This window comes from Pygocentrus nattereri, chromosome 30 (genome assembly GCF_015220715.1).
Source record: "Pygocentrus nattereri isolate fPygNat1 chromosome 30, fPygNat1.pri, whole genome shotgun sequence".
Lineage (NCBI taxonomy): Eukaryota > Metazoa > Chordata > Actinopteri > Characiformes > Serrasalmidae > Pygocentrus > Pygocentrus nattereri.
In genome coordinates, this window is record NC_051240.1 from 17,896,090 (window position 1) to 17,915,429 (window position 19,340).

Below are 19,340 nucleotides of genomic sequence, written 5' to 3' on the forward strand. Positions count from 1 at the left end.
AATGGAGCTTTACTTGGCATAGTTCCTTTATCCTCAAGTTCAGACCAGAACTGGTCTAATCGATATATTTTCACCGAAGGCCTGATAGGAACGTGAAATAAATGTCTGATTTCTATGCTGTTGGGCTGCATCTGTTGAGTTGAATAACCTGATTTTACTAGCCTAAAGCTATTCTGTCTAGTGTTAACTGGGAGTTAGTTTTGGTTGTTTGCTTGTTTGAGTAATTAACATCCAGGCTTTGATGTTTTGACCTGGACTATCTGGGGTAATTTGGGGAAATTACACAAGATACATAAGCCTGTGTGAATCAGACGTCTTCCAGGGTACATTAGTGGACCTGCTATGGGAAACTAACCCAGCACAAATAGGGCTTTAGTTTAGTTATTTTTTAAATCCTAATTTATTCCTGTTTGCTCATCATAAATTTCTATTTTATTTAGTGTTTGGTAATATATTGATGAAGTTTACACCAAAACAATGCTAAGGGTTTACAAAAACCATTCCGTTTCATTTGAGATAGTCCGTAATGGAATTTTTGAGGAATTCTGAAGACAGAACAGAGTGAAGGACTGAGGCTGGGTCTGAAGCGAGAAAGAGAGATGGAAGAGGGTGAGAAGGAGAGGGGGTGCGGTTTCATTCCAGAAGATGTCATGTTGTTGGACCGGGCCGGGCCAGGCCACCACCCTTTGTACCCATGTGTGCCAGCCTCACCCAGCAGATGCCCTTCCATCTCCAGCCCAGCAGACAGCCATCACAGTGCCAGGAGAGGGGGATGGATGGCAGGGATAGATATACAGAGAGGGCACGGGCGCACGCAGAGATGCCAAATATAGCGATAACTCTCACCCCTCTGCCGCGCGCTCTCCAAGAGAAACAGACACACTTTCCTCACCGCAGTGCTGACACCCCCGCAGGCTTTCTGGAATATTCCAATCCCGTTTCCTGACTGCCATTATCCGGCAAGCGTGTGACATGTGAATTGTAATTAGTAGCTGTGGGGTGAACGGCAGAGTGGGGCCTCCGCACACATGGGGGTTTACATGAGAACTCCAAGAGGCTGGAGACTCCCTCCAAAATCTCCCCATCCAATTCAGCCACCACCCCCCCGCAACAATCCCTCCCATTTAACAGTCGTCCAGACCCCTCATTTTTTAACAACCCCTTTTATTTTTGGTACCCTGCTCAAGCTAAAACTAGGCCAGAACTGACTTAGACTGAACCTGACTTACGTTAAGAGTAAAGTGTGTTTGTGCTTCTCCTGTAAAATTACAATTTTGGAGATACAAGGTTTTCTTCCAACAGCAGTGATGTAAAATACTAAAGATAGAAAAAATACACAAACTCTATCCTTCACATAAACTCTATTCACAGAAATGAACAACATAAACAATTACATATAAAAAAGTAAAAAGATATGTGCACTGTAAGAATATTTTACATGAATTGCACATGGAGAATTGATTATACTATATATATATATATGTATATACATACGTATCGCTGTCAGAAGAAAACCTTGTATCTTCTCCAAAATGGTAACTTTACAGGAGAAGGAAAAAACCTACTTTGCCTTCAATGGAAGTCAATGGAAGTCAATGGAAGTAATTTTGGGTCATTTCTTTTAGTCTGATCATCATGAAATTTACACACAATCTAATAGGCAACAGGTACTTTCAAATTATGTTAAAAACTGAAAAACATCAAAAATGGAGATACAAGGTTTTCTTCCAGCAATGTGTATATATATAAAAAACATACTTTACTTTCAACGTAAGTCAATGGAACCAGACATTTTTCCCATGTCATTTTGGGTCATTTGTTTTAGGCCATTCATCATAAAATTTACAAACAATGTAAAGAGTAACAGACACTTTCAAATTATGTCAAAAACTGAAAAATGGCAAAAATGGAGATACAAGGTTTTCTTCCGACAGCAACGATATATGTGTGTGTATATATATATATATATATATATATATATATATATATATATATATATATTAGGAAATATAATGTGATATAACGTTTGCTTGGGCCAAATTTAATGTTTAATTTTTTTCTAATATACTAAATTCAGCAAGTAAAGAGTAATTGAGCATTAATATGTGAATGGATGTTTTGTCTGTTCTCACTTGTGGAACTTGGAGTAGCATATTACACTCCTTTATACCCATTACTCATTATACAGTGTCAGGGAAAAAGCAGGAAGCAAATGTTTTACAGAAAGAAATTTAATTTATCATGTGGGTCAACATTTTATTATATTTAACAGCCAAATATAATATAATTTTTCTTTTCAGTATTTAGTGCATCCACCCTTTGCTTTTATTACAGCTTTCATTCTTTTGGGGGGGTTTATTTTTAGTTTTTCAAATAAATCTGCAGGGATATCATCTTCGAAGTTGGTAACACCTGCTGCTTCTCACAAACCAAATAATCCCAAACACATTTAGTGATGTTGACGTCTGGACTCTTGAGTGACCTCTCCATTGCTATGACACCACCAGCTTCTTTGATTTTCAAACTGTCTTCTTTTTTGTCCGTCTCCTTTTCTCAATGAGGTTCTTCTTGACAGCTACACGTCCTTTCAGACCCACAGCGCTGAGTGGTCTTCTCAGAGTGGAAGGATGGAGAGAAGCACCTGTGGATGTTTTCAGATCTGAAGCAGCTTGATTTTCTCCTCTCTCTCAGAGATGAAAGCTTTAAGTGCTGCTTATCTGATAGGGGCCGTTTTGGTGTCGACCAGGTCTTGCATGGTTGTTGGGAGGTCCATTTTTTCTTTAGGCCTATATCATTGCAGTTGGAATAAAACGTCATATCAGGAGAAGGAGAAATATTCTTAACTTGTACTGAAGTTTAATGTAAAAGTAATATTCTACCCTTTCTACTCATCGGATCATCATGAAATTTTAACACAATGCGAAGAGTTGCGAACAGTACATTTTTCAAAGTGTGCAAAAAAGTTAAAAAAAACAGAAATAAAGGTTTTTGCTAAACAGCAGTGTACTAAACATTTTTATTGCATTTTTGAAGTCCAGGTTTAAGCTCCTATTTTTTTCCTTATGCCGGTGGATTCTATTATATCTAATTTCCTCAGAACATCTGAAAAAAAAAAAGAACAACTTGTAATAAAAGCTGTTTTGACTGGAAATTTTAAAAATGAAGGGTGGTCTCTGATTTTGTAGAGTACTATGTGTTTTTTTCAGTGTTTTATATGTATATCTCTATTTTTATCTAATGTTCCTGCAAAGTCTAGACATTTTTGTCCTAGAAATTTACAAACACATACACGCACACACACTCACACACACACACATACATACAGGCTCTTCAGAGTGTATGTGTGGGTAAATGTGAGTACTCACTGGTGAAGAGGGTTAGCAAAGGAAGTATGTATGTGCGTAAGTACACGCCGATGAGGAGAGTTAGCGGAAGAAGTGTGGGCGCAAGTGTGTATGTGTGTAAGCCCCACATAAGCCTAGGCAGGGCGGCTCTTATCGATAACCCTGTGGTGAGCTCTACGGTGCAGCGTGGCGGGGCCAGACTTCAGGGACTGCAGATAATGGGATGGCGCTGGTACTTAAATCTCAGTGAACCAGAGCCGAGCAAGTAATTAGCAGCACGGCTCCACACTGGAGGTGCTAATCACGGCTAATGCAAGGCTGCTGTTGGCCACGGCTAACCCACAGGCCATCGAAGCTGCCCGTCGCCCGCCCGCCCTTCAGCGCACGCGGAAGCACTGCCAGGACACCGCCATCCCCTACACCCCTCCAGAAAGAGAGAAAGAAAGAGAGGGAAGAATAGAATTCTAATTTAGCTGTGGTGTCGAAGGACAAAGATGGAGCTCTGTCCTGTCATTGAAGGTTCATTAGAGGAACAATAGTGTCCTGACGATTTCATTAGCAGAGGTTAATAAGCAGGAGTGGGGCAATTCATTACCCAGGATGCTCTCTGTTGTGGGGAGAGAGGGCCAGGAGGTCGCAGCTTCAGACGGCAGGCGGGCCGCCTCCACCTTCTCCACGGGGGCAGACTCACATGGATACTCGTATAGTCGTGCTCAAATAGCAACATGTACAGATAATGTATTCAGAGTTTAGCACTAATTTCAAACTGAGCTTTTTCAATTAAAGGAGACGTATTGTTGAGACCTGCTTTTAAAAAAGATGCAGTTGGTAAATGCGCTTTAAAGCATGTAGACATCCATGCATCGTTTAGGTGGAAGCTGAGCTGCACAAACAACTCTTTATGAATTGGTTTTTGTGATGTCATGAAAGCCAAATCATTAATATATATCCACCTATTCAACCTGCAGAGATGTACCTTGTTTGTGATGGAGTTGAAGGAGTCTTTTAGGCCCAGACTGCTTTTTGAATGGCCAACTTATTTCCATATATCACACACACACAATATATATATATATATATATATATATATATATATATATATATATATATATTGTTCATATAGTTATATGTTTCATAGATCATCATATTTATGTCTGCTATTGCACACTTGCACTGCCCATTTTGCACTATTGCTGCTATTTGCATTTCTGGTAGATGCTAACTGCATGTTGTTGCCTTGTCGACTTGTAGACTTGTAGACTTATCTATCTATCTATCAAATATCGTAAGTGGACAAGAAAGAAAATGTAGGCTATTGGCCCTTTAAAGGTAGGCCTACAGATTGATATTAACAGAAATGTATATATATATATACAGTCTTCACAGCTTTATCTATGGAGTTTGTATTGTAGTTATATTCAGTTACACTCAGTTAGGATAAACTGGACATCAGACTCCTTTTTCACCACAGACAACAAAAATCTCTCACTTTCCTTCAGCCCAAACAGCAAAGACCTGGTTGATTCCCACTCAGTCTGGCAACAACAGGGTGGTTACTATATACCCATTATAAGTAAAATACTGAAATTTGCATGCTTCTAAATACGATGCAGAAAAACCTCTAGAAAACTGAATTTCTATCCCCACAGTCTGCACAAAAAAACAAACAACAAAGCTGCAAACAGTCCATTCTGAATTCACTGTTTTTGTGAAGTCACAAAAACCGATGTGTTTCCATATGCCTGCTATTTAAGCCCAGAGTAGCTTAGCCCTGCACATTCATGTTAAGGTTATAAAGAGTGTTTAGGGCTGATCTGCATATTTTTTTAAATGGGCAGCCAATCACAACAAAGTAAATTTACATAAATCACTCTTGAAAAAGGGCTCAGTAACAAAAACAGTCTGTTTAATTTTCATGATAAAAAGAGGCTGCGAAATTGCTCTGTACAAAATGAATTACGGCCTTTTTGGTATTTCAAACCACTGTCAAAAGTGGAAAATAAAAACGATAGAATACGGGTTCGTTCTCGACCCTTAGCCTACTCGCTTTTTTCCCTTGTAGTTTCAAAGCGACGCGTATCAACGCAACTTGCCCTGAATACATTTATCAAAAGACTACAATTCCCATAATGCGTTGCTTTCAGAACTCTCGACAGACGCGGGCAAGAACAGAAGAGAGCAGCAAGTTAGAAAGTGCCACCAAAACAACAAAAACAGCCTGAAAGGGCTGAGTAGAGGTAGGAAACGAAGATCACTCCCCAAAATGTAGTATCACACAAACACTACAGCGAATAAACTGATCATTTATGTGTAGAATCACGATATGTTCTGCGGAAAATCTGGAAACTGGTTTGTTGCCGGTTAGCATGGCGCGCGCCGCTGATTTTACCTCAGGCCGCCTAAGCTAAGCTAACGTTTACCGACTGGTGAGGTAAAAAAAACACCTTTAAAAGCCTTTCGGCGAGACGTTATCACTACGTTTATGGTTAAAATATGAAGAATAACAGAAATGAAAATGGAAAGTCAGCCTATGTGGTAAGATTAATATTTTAAAGACATTACTGTGTTTTTATGCTATAAAACTACACTATTTGGACTGTAAATGGAGCAGTGGAGCAAAACCTCTACACAAGCCATTTTCTTCATGGGTAATGGAGATGTATTTGTTTATGTCTATCATCAAAACACACAGTAATGGGCTCAAATAGTGTTGTTGCTGTTGAACTAGGGCACTGATAGAGGATTAGCCTGCTGCACTGTTGTTGTTTAGCCCAGTTCATTCTACATCCTGGAGACCTGTTGCATTAGTAGAGCGAAATAGGTTTGATGTGTTGCATTTTAGACATTTTAGTGTCTTCGTCTGAAAAGGCCTGTGATTGGTGAAGGCAGTGCTGACTTTACCTAATAAGCGACATAAGCAGCTGCTTTAGGGCCTCCGCAGCCACCAGGGACCCCCGTCACAGCCAGTAGGCAATTCTTGTAGGACACCCTTATGTTGCTTTTTTTGGCTGAAGGCTAAGACAAATTTGTGTATCTAAATTGCCAGTTTCTTTTTTTTTTACTTTTTTCCCCCAAAATTAACAGCACTTTTGATCGCCGTTGTTATCAGTTAGCCTCTAATTTCACAGCACATTGGTTTGCAAGCCAGCAACTAATTTGTTAACGTTGTAATTAGGATTCCTAACTTAGCAATGTTTAAAATTTGTACATATAAACTCGTATATAAACTTGTGATTCTCGTATGCACAATAATTCAGCAAATCTGTTCTATAATCAACAAACAAAATTAGATTGAAAATAATAAACACGCTGTGACAGTATTCAATCAAATAGACAGCTAAAACACAAATAGTTTCCTAACCCTGATAATTGAAAATGATAGCTTTAAACCATTTGAAGGGGTATGTCTGGGGGATAAATATACAAATATTTAGCACAAATATTCATTTGCAATTATGCTTCAACGTTTTGATACAGGTGAAGCAGCAGCATTCAGATTACATTACATTAGTTACATCATAAAACGAAAACACGGTTCGTCAAGAATAAAAATAATACATTGACCGACTGACAAATAATTAAATTGGTGGACAACAAAAGTGATGGTGATGAAAGGGGATTGTAGTGCACAGTCATGCCTTATTTCCAGAAACACCAGAGCTACAAAAAACTGATTCAATAAGTGAATATTCCCGTGTAGCGTCTCCTCAAGAAAATAAGGCGATACTCGAATGAAAGAAACGCATTTGTTTTCTTTATTAAAGGAGTGTGTGTGTGTGTGTGTGTGTGTGTGTGTGTGTGTGTGTGTGTGTGTGTGTATATATATATATATATATATATATATATATATATATATATATATATATATAAGGGAAAATTCCACAGTTGCACTTGAAACAACTCTTTGTAATATCTGAGTTACATTATCTCTGTCCTCTCTTGAAAGTGTGTGTGTGTGTGGTGCATTCTGAATAATGGCGTGTCATTACCATCTCTCTCTCTCTCTCTCTCTCTCTCTCTCTCTCTCTCTCTCTCTCTCTCTCTCTCTCTCTCTCTCAACGTTCAGGACCTGGGAAAGTGATTGTGTGCATGTTATGTCATTTCCACACTCGCTGAGGATGGCTTCTGTAATTTAGTTGTTTTAAAACAACAGAGAGACAGGGCATTAGTATTCTCCTGATCTGTGTGGAAAGGTTGCTGCTTTACTAGCCGAATATCAATGATGTGGACACACAGAGCCCCGCACACACACGCTCACATACACTCCAAGGGACCTGAGATAGCGCTTTGATGGTGACAGCCAGGCTAGAGTAATAATCGTGATGGCGCTGGATGTAAAAACAGGCCATAAAAGGGCTGCAAATTCACAATACTGACCACAACGCTATTCTCCCTCTAACAGAGACAAACAACAACAGCGAAAATGCGGCACTCGGAGGTGCTTTGTTGTGCTTGTAGCACAAATCCATTTAATGTGACTTCAAAACAGAACCAAAAGACTATTATCTGTGTAAAACTGACACCTTTCTCTCAGCGATAACCTTCCTGTAATGCTGTTACAGTTGAAAGGAGAACTAATGAATGCTGTGGTCTTATTAACTCATTCACTATTCACTGCATAGTGTTTACTGTGGAGTGAACTGGATGGAGAATAACCGTGGAATGACCATAGGACTTGCCATAGAGAATTAGATCATGACTGACAGGCAATACAGTGAACTGCTTCTGTAGTAGTGAGCAATATGGCTGGCAACATTATGTGCTTTTGTTATTGTTTCTGTTGTAAATTACATCATGATACAGTTTTCTTTGAGTACTGTGGATAACATCAATGCTACTTTAAGATTACTGAACTCCATGTAAAATTAAAATGACTTAGATCAATGACAGAGAGTCTGTAAACAACAACCATCATGCACTGAAAAGGACAGCACGATTGGAGATCTGCTAATTTATTACTTTTGATTTTAGACCAATCTGTGTTGCAATTTTCTATGTGAATAACATGAGCCAGGTAATAACATTATTTCAAAATATCGTTGCATAACTCTTTGCATAAATATCTAGGTGCCTCTTACTTTCCATGTAGCACTTTGTTTGCACTTATTTTCATTTCTGAACTGAAAATGTCTGTTTTGTGTTTTAAAAAGCAAATAATGTTATTTATGTTGCAGCTATAGCTAATAGAAGGTAGTGGAAATATAGTAGTGCGCTTCACATTTTGAGCTTCAGAAAAGCTTTAAATGAAAGGATAATGAGAAACAGCCAAAATGATCAGCCATTGGTTAATTTAGCTGTTAAAAAATCGGAATCGGCCATAAAACCCATACTAGGTGCTCCTCTAATGCTACTTACTTACAGTGTATTTGTCTTTTTTAATTGTCTAATTTTATTCATTTAATTTCAGTAGTGGTTTAATTTTTTTTTTTGCAATTGCTGTGCTGGTGCCTTTTGTTCTTTACAATATAAGCCTCAAAAAACTAGATATCGTATTGCATGATATAACAAAAATGTTTTCAGATTTCATGTTGTTTTTTTCCATTTCGCCCACCCTTAATTCTGACCTTCTTTAACCAGCTGAACTCTAGGCTTAGTATTATTAGATTTCAGACTTCTTATTCGGTAGCTACTGTAAATTATGTGGTTATTAGAGTGAGGCTTTAAAGTTGGGACTGAAAAGGAGGCTTTAGAGTTTACAGGGTTACATTGCATCCTTACAGGACTGACATTTCTCAGAGGCTGATAATCAAACAAGCTTCTCTTTTCCCTTCACCTAGCCAAACACTGGCATGCCAACTTTTCCCATTCTAGTTAGAGTGACAGCACAACAAAACGAGGGGCCGATTCTGTCGCTTTCTCATTCCGCCGGCGTCAGCGCACTAGTTTGTTGCATATCGACATCAGAAGTTGGAAGGAAACGGCAGCGTTTTGTCTGTCTTCGCTGGGCTGAGTTTGATATGCCGTGTTTTTCCTTTCAAGCTATTTGTTAGACTCAATTTCCCTCCAGTCTTCCGTTTTTCACAATGCATTTCATGCACAAAGTGTGAGCTGAGAATTGTAGCAGTACAGAAGGAGAAGGGGGGCTGGAAAATGGGGGTGGGGGGGAGGCAGGGGTGCAGCAGAATGAATGAATGATTAAATGGGGGGTAGTTTGAGAGGTCTTGTGCACAGTAATAGTGTATTCTTGTACCTGTTCGCTGACGGATATTATAACGTCCTTTTTGTGCGTGTGGGGTTTTCTTTCAGCGTTTTTCTTCTGACCGTGAGACAAAAATCAGAAGGACAGCGAGTGTTACCGCTTCTTTTCAGAAACTGTCGACCCCTTAAAGACCAGAGATGGAGAGAGAGGGGGGAAGTGAAAGAGAGAGGGAGAAGGAGGGGATAAAGAACAAGGGTGGAAGAGAGAAAGAGAGAGGGAGGCTTTGTGTCAGGTGGCGCTGAAGTGGGCAGCTGCACTGTACACAGCCTGTGTTAATGCTCACCCCCCACCCCCAAACCCCCCACCCCACCCCAACAACACCACCACACACACACCAATTCATACACAGCTCATGCACTTACTGTAATCAGGACTAAGATCTTCCGCCCGTCTTTGAGTGTCTGACGGACAGGGATGGGTGATACGAGCAAAAGTCTTATCAAATATATTTTTATTTATTTATTTTTGCATATTATTTATTATCGATAATGAATAATAATTAATACATTATTCTGTCAGATTAAAAAAAGTCTCCCTTTTTAAAAGAATTTATAAGTGGCAGCTGTGGGTCCCCCACCCCTAGCTGGAATCGCTCTGAGAGACATCATATAACTCTTCATTAGCTTTCTCATTTTCATGCAACTCAAAAGGTACAAGAAAGTTAAGGGAAGGGTGTCACATGGGAAAATAGTCTATAGGAAGTCTTTTGGTTTTATTTTTAAGTTACATTAAATGCATTTATATTAGAATCATATATCACCCTTGCATGCAGCGTTTTTTGTTGTTGGTGAGAAGGAGAATAATGCAATGGTCAGTATTGTGAATTTGTAGCCCTTTTATGGCCTGTTTTACATTCAGCCACCACAATTATTACTCTAGCCTGGCTTTCAGTGTCAAAGTCCTATTTCAGGTCCCTTACACTTAGGGCTGAATAATTAATCATTTTTATAGTAAAATTACAGTTTGCAACAGAGCAATTTTCAAACCGCAAGTGTTAGTAAAGAGAGAAGGTGCATCACTCACTCTATAGTGAATGGATGGCTTTGTTAAGTTGAAAGTGTGGCTTTTTGACCTAAAGAAAAAACTTTTTGGCTTTCAAAGTCTTATCATTTATAGGTTTTTCTGACTTTTGATTTGTGCACCTCACCTACCTTCGTCCCTTTGTCCAAATTGCAAGAGATGTAATTTTAATAATAGCTTACAACTTTTAATTAAGGAGCTTTAACCTAATAACGCAGCACTTGTGAATTGTCTGTAGATGGGTTAAACCAGTCAGAAGCGACTGTACACTTGCCTGGTGTCTACAACACAATACAACCAAAACTATCTAGCACACTGCGTTCGCTGTAACAAACCATAAGCCAGAAAAAAAATTATATGCTGGTGTTTTTGGCTGATAAACAGGCTTGGACCTTGAATTATAGAAAATAATCACAATTATTTTAAAATTGCAGTCATTGGGCTTAAAAAATGTAGTTAGGCATTTTGAGAAAAATATAGCCCAGAAAAATCACAATTAGATATTTCCATAAATTGTTCAGGTCTTTGATTTGTTGCATTGTGTGTACATTTCATAAGAATGGACCAATAGAAAATGGTCCAAAATGACTTAAATCTATTCATTTATTTAAATTTTGTTGGCTCTGTGCCTGTCCTGTGTGCTGTGATAGGTGTTGGATTGTGGTTAATGGTGTATATAAAACTCACATATGCTCATTCTGTCTGATTCTGTTTATGGGAACAGTCCAGTCATTCTGTCAGCTCATCTTAAAATGTACTTTACTTTTTCTGTGCCCCTCCATCATGAGTGCATAACCTTTAAGATTGTTTGGGCCAGTTGAGGGTGATAACACTGGCTATAATTCTCACAAGCGTTGCCTGTTTCTGTGTAAATCAGATGTGAAAAATGAGTAAAACTTTAATGCAAGTTTATCATCACTTTATCACAAATTGAGTACTAGGGATAGACTCTCATTTACTGTACACACATATATACCAGTCTACAGGATCCACAGGGTTCGCCTAGAAACAGACACCTAACAAATGAGAGAAAGTGAGCTGAGCTGTGTAGAAATAACTTCAGGACAGTTTCGTTACCCACTTTGATCGCTGTGCAAGTGAACAGAGGATGATGACGATACTTCTCTTTTCTTTTGACTGTGTTTGCCCTGTGTCAGTGTATCAGGGTGCGTAGGAGAAAGCGGGATGAGCTGCGGTCCTGCCTCCACTCCCCCCATGCAGATACACACCACAAACCTGCAGCGCCATCTAGTGACCGCCGCTGCATAAGCTGGTTTGACCCCTACTGCCTTGAACATACAGTACAGTGAGTATATCTGCTGAAACGGAGCAAGGAACTGAATATGACGGTTACTATAACAGGTTGAATTAGATTTAATATTTGATGCATGGATACAATTTACAGTGATGTGTAAGACTCTGGTGCAATAAGAAACACATTTAATTAACTTCCTTCAACTGTGTGCGTCAGTTCCACATGAATACAACATCAACTCGGGTTTGTCTTTCAGTTGACTTACTTTTGGCAACAAATGTGTTGATGCAGCATATCCTCGCTGTCATAAAAACCTTGTTCTAAAATGCCAACTTTACATTATGTACACATATTAAATAAAATTTAATGATGAGTCGACCGATAGAAGTGGACTAATATAAAATGACTCAATATAGTGACTTTTAATAAAAGTTAAGAAAAGTTTCCTTTTTTAAAAAAAAATCAGGTTTAGTTTTAAAAGAGATAATATTTTATTCTTGTGGAAATTATGTAGGTTTGAACAATATGGCAAAAAGCATAACATGATGATGCTACAAGACATTTTCGAGATACATAATGAGTTGGGATAGACAAAAAAACAGACTAGTAGCACCACATTTAGAAACTACTGTTAAAAATAATGAACACAGTGATTTTTATGTCCTGTTTTACATTCTGAGCTGCACTAAATTCAGATAAACATAACTAATCATTATTATTTTGTAAGGAAACATGCAGACGTTCAGTGTTGTTTAAGTAGTAATGACATGACGTCCACAGTATGCTCAGAAAATCATACTGTGATGTAATTTATCATACTAAGGATAAATCACCATGTTGATGTCGTCATATGGCCCAGTAAAACTGTACATGCATTTGCGACATGTAAATTCAGTGTATTTCAGTGTGGAGTCCCACACATACAGCACTGTGCAAAAATCAGACACCACCCTTCAAAAACCAGAAAACATGTATTTAATATAAAATCAAAGCAAAACTTAATATGAAATGTTTTGGTCTTTAGGGTGTCCACGCTTTTCCTTTATTACAGCTTACATTCTTTTCAGGAAACCTGCTTACAGAGAAGTTGCTCAGCCTTTAAAGTTCACTTTTAGAACATTTTCTGCTTCTTACGATCCGGTTAATCTCAAACATGCTCAGTAAAGTTGAGGTCTGGACTTCGGGGTCTCTGAGAACACCAGCAGCTTCTTTGTTTGATTTGCAGATGTCCTTCTGTTTTATTTTCTCAGTAACGGTATCTTGAGAACTACACATCCTTTTATAGTCGTTTTATAGTCGTTTATAGTAGTTTTGTAAAGTCTTTGTTTTTCTCAGCTTGTTTTTCTCATCTCTCTCAAAGAGGACAACTTTAAGTACTATTTATCTGATGATTCTGTTAGCTCACCTCAGAAATATTGGCATTATTTCCAAAGTATAAGTATTACAGTGTACTGTATGCATGATGGTGTGTATGTATATTAGCATGCATGCTTACTGCGTATGGTCAGAGCAATATGTCTGTATTAGCAGTTGATTGGGTGTTTGGGGGCCATGCATGCCTGAACGTTTGTGACCCCTTCTTTACGGGAGCTGAGGGCTTGCGGTAGAGTGGCGTGCAGTGCGTCTTTGTGTTTATGTATTAATATTTGTGTGTGTGTGTGTGTGTGTGTGTGTGTGTGTGTGTGCGTGTGCGCGTGCCCCTCACCTCTCAGTAATGAAATCATGCGGGTCAGTGGGAGCAGGCAAGCATGGCATTCGGGCAGGTCACCCAACGGCTTGGAACTAAGCTGCTTTGACCTGGTCTGGTACTGCCTGCCAAACACACACACACACACACACACACACACACACACACACACACAGGTTCCAGCTCACTACCTAAAACAGTTGACTTGCCGCACGGAGACGTGCGTTTGAATCATAGACGGAGAGGACCATTCATATTTCATATTTTTAAAATCTGTTTTCTAGTCATATGTATTTGTATTTTAGTCACAAATGTGCTGATTTGGTCTGTCGTAACAATGTGAATTCGGAAGGTCCCAGAGATTTTTGCATTGCTAATATAATTACTTTGCAACAAATTTATTTAATAGTAAAATTGCTTCACCAAACTTGCCCCAAAACTACTCTAAGCACTTGAACATGGAAAACATACTTATTAATATTTCATGAATGTTTTACTAATGTGAACAACAAAAAAGCAATAAGATACTTTATTGTAATTTCATCATGTAATAATACAATTAATGGTGCAGTAAAACTTGATGAAAACTTCAGTAAAAAAAAACAGATTTATTAATAAAAATAAAGCAATAATAATAAAAATAAATAATTATAGCAATAACATATGTGTGTGTGTGTGTGTGTGTCTGTCTTTTTGTTATAAAATGTATAATAAAATAAAATATCTATCAATAATTATAATAATTATAATTAAATGCAATTTGTCCTAGTATTATTTTTTTTATTGTAAATAACAATAATGTACTGCATTCAATTTATAATTATTGCCATACTTATTTTACAGTAAATATGATCAAATCTAATCAAAATGAATAGATTCACCTCTCAGGTCTAAATTTTTCAAACATCATTGAGATTATGTCTGCATTTCATTATAAATCCACACACAGTAATGTAAACTCACTTCCTCATAAATCCACCAATGCCTACTACGCTGAAGATAGTAGAAGTGTAATGTGTGGCAGTTAAATGAGATGCCTGAAATGTTCACCTATTTACAGCAGAATAATGATTAGCTATCGACCAGCTCATTTTCATGGACACAACAGGATCAATTGGGTCTACTTTACTGTCCAGTTGTTTAATCTATCGCTGGGTTAGGAACTGTAGTTAAAGCCGGTGATTAATATGGACGAGTGGAAGCGGGCGATGCAGGCTTGTTTGGTGACTCTGCTACAGTATGTAAATTCACTCTCTTGTCTCCTGGTAATACTGTAGGAGGGGGACGCAGAAAGAGATTACGTACACAGATATTGCGAATGCAATTGTCTGAACATGGGCATGCGGCAGTTTGGAAATTGACTTTTTGATTATTCAGTTAGTACAATAATTAAATATTCCGCGCCCAGGGTTCCCGAAAGCCACTGAACCAGGAGGATATTTAACAGGGCTTGACAGATGTTTTAAATAATGTTTATTTATCAATACAAATATAAAGAGCCTCAAAGTAGAGCACCTCAGGCTGTGGGCCGTTGGGCGAGGCCTGTGTACTCTCTGCGTTTTAACATTCAGGTCGAAAACAAGAAATATTTCTATGAAGTTACTGTAAATTAGGAAGAAAGTTGTTCAAAGCAATAGTGGATGTGGGGTATTCACTTTCTTTTTATTTCATTTATTTTTTTTTTTTAGCAGTGTTATGTTCTTCTAATGCACTACGTTTCATATTTTCTACACATGTCTGAAGGTTTGCCTTGGATAAACCCCACATTTAAAAGAAAGAATGACCCAGAAGTATAAATTAATAAATGAATACATGAGCGCACCCGACTAATCATCTACTCAGATGTATGAATTAATAAATGAATACATGACCATATTTATTCACTACTGCCATAGCAAGATACACTGACCCACAGTGGATTTGAAGGAAAATACCATTATATAATTTAATTAGAGCCGTTTGACCGTCGCCCGGCACCACAGAGCTATGCAATATATTTATGTATCTACATCTGAAAATGTCAATGCAGTTAAATATCACTGTATCATTTGCAAGTCCAGACTGAGGCTCTGGGAATATAAGGGCGTAAATAGCGCACCTACAGGTCTTTTCAAAGTTTGTGTCCATGCCAGGAGGAACATCGCACCGTCCCTTACAGACGCTCGAGAGGAATCCTAGATTTGGCAGTTTCAGATCGACAGCTGATCATTTCTGTTTCGGGAAGGACAAAGACGTCCCGTCTGCGAAGAGCGTGGGATGCAACTTGATGCAATGGTTTCATTCATCTGGGAAAGTGACACTACACTTTGTGAGTAACTACGAACAATGATGCTCTTTTCAGTGATCTTAGCTCTGTTGAATGGCGCTCACTTCCAGTGTTCAACAAGTTTAGCATCATCTAGCCCATACCGTTTCAATGTTGAGGTGTTTCAACAGTATCAGAACTACATAGCCAAGATTGGGGGATTTATTCATAAGCAAAAAATTATAATCAACCTGAAAACTTCTTGTAATATCTTTTATTTATAATAAGAGCAATATGGCATTTTTTCAAAGTTTTAAAGTTTACATGGAATCTGTTTCAACCTGTTAGTAGATGGTTAACAAAAGACATACAATTTGTGCTGATCTGCTCGGTTATTGATAATAGCTGATATGTTTGTGTTGCTAGAACACAGTAGTGTGTGTGTGTATCATCGCTGTCCTAAAAAAAAAGTATCTCCAAAACAGTAACTACACTGAAAAACAAAAAATGTGAAGTATTTCCATCCGTTGTTCACACAACTTGAAGGGTATCCGCTCAAATTATTTAGAAAGAAAAAAGATTAAAGAACAGATACATGGTTTTGAAATGATGGTGACAGTATTTGGTTTAGTGCAAGTCTACAGCTTGTATGTTTTATTCTAAAGTCTTTCATTTCTTTATAAGATTTATCCAAATCAAAGTGTCTAATCTGTCTACCAACAGAACATTCCAGTTCTCTCTCCAACATTTTGGAAATGCGAGCCAAACTGCAACAGGTCAGAGTTCTTCATCTCAGAGCTGACGTGTTTGCTTTTGTGCTCAGGTGGTTCTCAACATGCTGGAATTTGAAGAGCGCTGCCCGTACAGAAGTGCTTCTGTCTGAGAGCTGCTAGAACTTCTAGTGATCCCCCTGTCTTTTCTTTGATGGATGCTTTGAATGCCACTTGTAAAATGTGGTTGTGGGGGGGATGTACATGTGCGCGCGCGTGTGTGTGTGTGTTCGTAGCCTCGGACCGCTGGAGTGTGTTTTGCCGTGCGCCATGTTGAAAAATAAACAAATCAGAAACAATTAGGACTGAACTCTCATACAATATTCATAACTCAGCTACCCCTTGCATGACAAGCCATCACGGCACCTCTGTCCTTCGCTCCCCCCCAACAACCCCCCACCCCACCCCACCCCACCACCATGTCCTGAACACATGATGTGGCTGCCACTTAAATCAAATTACTAATTAGCAAATTGAATCAACAATTAGAGCAAAAGAGCTACATGGAATTAACGTCAGTGCAGTCATTTTTTGTCAGGCTGTCAGTAAAAGTCCAAAAACGCCTTTCCTGCGGTGGTGCACGTTCGCCACTTCTCCTTGCTCCAGCGAACCCCTCTGCCAAAGTCACTGCCCTCTCTGCTGCATGTGTGCGACTTTGCCCTCCTCTCGCCCGCCTGGCTCTGGCTGCCCTCACTGCTCTCTCCCCCTTATGCCTATCGACGTTTCTCACTTTTGCTGGAGCGCAGCTCCGAGTTGCGGATGTCAAAAGCATTGCTGGTGGAAACGCAAGGCTCCTCATTATGCAAATGGGGCCTGCACTGATAGGCATGTTCTGTTTTAGGAATTACGCCCTCTTGTCACGAGTCAGGTCGAATTTGAGTAACTTTAGAGCAATTGTCACTGAGATTTAAAGCCGAACGCCCTCCGTGCCACTCCCGATTTTGTCAGCGAATAAAAATAGACATATGTTTGTTCTTCAAAAAGATTGTATGATGCGCATTGTCGTCGGATGTTATTTAAATGAAGTGTCGGGATCGCGCAAAAATTTTGTTCTCCGGTTGCTTGAATAATAATAAAATGAAATATTTAGCCTCTGAATAAATCCATTTCAAGCGAATTGTTTTCTAATAAAATATGGTAAAGAGTGCAGTTTACTGTATATTTTAAATTCATTTTCCACCTCCTCACATGTTCACCACGGAGAAACATGACAGCTCCTCCTCCAAGGGAACATTAATAATCATCTTCCATTAAAAGGCGTAGAGAAAGAAAGAGGAAGCGAACTTCTCAAAGGGAAAAATTCATGGAGGGGTCCGAGTAGTTTTGTCTTCCCCTTTCTCTCTTGTTCTCTGTCTCCCTCTCGACGGCTGGTAGTTCCCAGAGTCCTGACAATAATATTGACATTATGAAACATACTTTATTTCTTTGAATGATGTAATTCTATGCCGGGGTTCAATGAGGGAGCGATTTCACTGGATAAGAAGTCATTCTGCATAATCATAATGTACTTAAAAAGTCACATCTCCACCGTATGAGGCCCATTTCAGGAAAGTCTGCACCTGCAGTCACGATCAAATAGCTATTATTCCGAAACTGTGGCAAGGAGCTTTTGATGGCTGTTCTCTTTCGCTGATCTTTGCGTCTCTTAGGGCAGATACATTAGCACCACGGTGTCAGAGAGAGACGAAAGCCAGAGACCGAAACACTGAGTCAGTCCTCTGACAGTTACAGGAAAGAAACTGCACCAGAGAAACCCCCCCAAAAATTGTTAGGGCTTATTTCAATATTCATGAATTTTCTATGAGCTCAGTTCAGCAGTTTCGATTAAGCATTAATTAGCAGCCAGAGGGGAAACCAAACAAAAATAAGGAGTTGAATTGCTAATGAACATGGTTCGAATCCAAGCAGAATGCTGAGGCTGGATCAGTGCAGGTTTACCGTCGCTGCTCCTCGAGTGCAGTTTCTGACTATTGTTATTATACTGGGTGGGGCTGAAACTGTTCTGGGGTCAGCTGTGCTAACAATATTAATAACATAATAATTCAGTAACAGGAATTTTAGTCAGAAAAAACTGTCCCAGTATCAGCAGGTAGTCTAGGAAACATCTGCTGCTTGCTTGAATGCTGTGTGTTGTTCTGCAATGATTTAGATAAGTGGACAATCAAAGTATAATCTACTGTCCACAGACGGACACTTTGCAATCCTTTTATGCTTAAAAAAAAAAAGAAACTGTTCCTCCTTCTCATAACTACATAATTTACATATTCGTTTCTTAGTAGTTAATGAATCATTCCTACTTACTGAGTCATAAATCATAAGATTAGTGACTGAATAAAAAGCCTGCACTTCAAGGGGTTCAGTCTCTCGTAGCGAACCTGGGCTTTTGTGAAATGTGCAAATACTTTTTGAATTTAGTTTTGAGAAAATTTTATAATGTTCGGTTTCTGTGATTTGTTCCATTTCAAGTGCGGTCTATTAAAAAAATGGTTTGGGGGGAAAAAAACTCTTTCCACTCCGAAATCAACTGTACAGCTGCGTGTTTGACTATCACTACAACAAAAAGAGCAACTGTTTAATAATGTCATGCGACCAACTTTAAAAAATCTGACCTTACAAATATTAAAACGATTCCCCTCCTTTCTTCTCTTCCTTGTCAAAATATGAAAATCACTTAACTTTTTCAGAAATCAGTCACTAGACTGTAACCCTTCTGAAATATTACCCTTGCCCTGAGGACCGTGTTATTATGTACCGTCATTAATAAAAAGCATTATTCATTAGTTCTACTTAATGCATTTGCAGAACTTAAAATGTAAATGC

At 38.7% G+C, this 19,340-nt stretch overlaps 1 long non-coding RNA gene across 1 annotated transcript; it reads left to right on the forward strand.

Moving 5' to 3' along the window:
- The first annotated feature begins 5,496 nt into the window (after window positions 1-5,496).
- On the forward strand, window positions 5,497-16,867 carry LOC108437845. Its single transcript, XR_001858647.2, has 4 exons — window positions 5,497-5,581; window positions 11,721-11,869; window positions 15,638-15,813; window positions 16,574-16,867. It is a non-coding gene; the product is annotated as an uncharacterized LOC108437845 (long non-coding RNA).
- Window positions 16,868-19,340: the final 2,473 nt, after the last annotated feature.